Source organism: Poecilia mexicana, unplaced genomic scaffold (assembly GCF_051168715.1).
Source record: "Poecilia mexicana isolate PSO_F unplaced genomic scaffold, ASM5116871v1 scaffold_8, whole genome shotgun sequence".
Lineage (NCBI taxonomy): Eukaryota > Metazoa > Chordata > Actinopteri > Cyprinodontiformes > Poeciliidae > Poecilia > Poecilia mexicana.
This window is the reverse complement of record NW_028263377.1, coordinates 19385029-19387227: the sequence shown is the minus strand read 5'-3', so window position 1 is coordinate 19387227 and position 2199 is coordinate 19385029.

The window sequence follows — 2199 nt, the reverse complement described above, 5'->3', positions numbered from 1 at the left end:
TACAATCATCTAACTTAGACTTGTTGGTGACTGCTGTGCAGAAGCATAGAAAGTTTAGTGGAAGGAAAAAGGGGTTTGGTTTGCACAAGAAACAGAAATGACTGTATATTTGGAAGGATTTTGAGGCAAAATTGGAGTCAGCACTTCTTGAAACACCAGAAAGACACATACACCTGTCTCATTCCTTGTGCCGAGTCACTCCTGAACCAAAGAAAATGCAGATGTTTTATCTGTACTATTATGGGATTCCCTCACAAACTATGAAGAAAAAAATGACTTCAGTGTTACTCGGATTAAAGTTCTCTTTTTAGAGAAAAATAATTTTTGTGTTTCTTTTGGAAATCAGTGTCCAGGTGGACACTTTCATATAATCATAAAAATTAGCATATATTTTCTTGTATAAAACAAGTGTTCTATTCTAGAAGTAAGTAAATTTCTCAATTATATTATAATTTATCAAACTGCATTTGTAGGCACTGTCCAAGTTTTTATTTACTTTTATTTTAATATTTCATGACGTCGTCATGACGAGCTTACATTCTTCTCCTCACATCCGTTTTTTTGTTGTTGTTGTTCTTTTTACGGAAACTTGACTATCAAGCGGCTTCTGTAGGCTACCTTATCCATCCCATCGGCCCAAATCTCACCCGACCGGTTTAAATGTCGACCTGACAATGGCGCTTACGCCTCGCAGTTTTAGATTTCTTTGCTTTCAGTTCTGTTTAAAATATAGGAAGTAAACTAAATAAAGTTTCCAACTCATTCCCTCTCACTGGAAACCAGACTTTGGCACTTTCACTTATTGCTGAATCAAACGAGAAGCGAAATTCTGTGTTCGATGGTTACTGTAATTTAACTAAGTCTTGTGCTTTTTTTTTTCTCCATTCGCAATCAAATTGTGTACAACCAGCATGCAGAAACTCTCACAGACCGCTCACCTCATTGTCATTTTATTTCTATAATTAATAAAAGTGTGTCCATACCACGACCCCGCCAACAGATGGAGCTATTCACCACGATTGGGAAATGACTGGTCTCATCGGTAATAGGTAGAAATAATTAGTTTGCAAAATTCTCCCTGGGTTACAGAAGTCATCTTCCAAGAAAAAGAAAAAAAAAACTTGATATACATTGTCGTTATGCATAGTGACAAGAAATCCTACAGGGGAGCTCAATAATGCATTAGTGATACCAAAAATAAAAATAAAAAAATACATGTAAAGGGATGCAGAAGGCATGTCAGAGCTTGCGCATTTACAGTCTTTCTCTCTGTCCTGTTTGAGAAAATACGGAAAGACCTTGTCAGTGACTCTTCCCTTTAATAGAGGACTTGTCAGTTTATGGTAATGGAAGGTCTCAATCTTCCCTGGCAATCACTCCAAAACCCCCATGTGTCCTCTGAGGAATATCCTGTAGCCACTCACAGTGCTGAAGCCCAAAACCTTCCACCCCCTCACTCCTGCACCTCGCAGCCGCCCTATTCAGCACCCTGGAGAGCTGCTGCAGGTACTCAGCTGTCCTTTGTGACTTGGCCGATGAATGGCGGGAATTGTGTATAGGGGAGATGCAAAAAAATGACGAGAGGGTATACAGTTGGGGAGAAAGAGAAAAGATAACCTTGCATGACAGAGGCTTGGCTCGAGCTGAGCAAGGACGGGCGTCTCTGGGATATGTTGTTTATGCGTGGAATAGCACTCAGAGCTGCATCAGGGCTAACAGTCTGGCCCGCAGATGCAGCTGAAGAAAACCAATGAAGCTCATAGTCTCGATCTCCTCCCAGCATAGGCACGCTTCCATCACAATGCCAAAACTCATCTCTCTTCATCTTCTTCTCGCATTCAGCAAAGCTATAATCTACAGTACGATTTTTATGCACGATTTATACAATATAAGAAGACTATATGTAGAACACATACGATGCATACCAGAAAATCACAGTCGACACTAATGTTTTCACAATGAATTCACTTAAACGACATGCTGTGCTTTTGAATGAGATTGAAGCATCACTGCCGTGCTGAAAGCAAGGGCGAGCTAACGCCTGCCTCTCTCTCCGTCCACACCTTCCTTCCCCGCTTGCTTTCTTGCCTTTCTGTTCATCGAAGGCTTTCAAATCCTAGATCGGCACTATTGTTCGAGTGCCCAGCCCCCACGGCAGTGAGAGCCCCACCACCTCCACCACCATCACCATCACTGCTG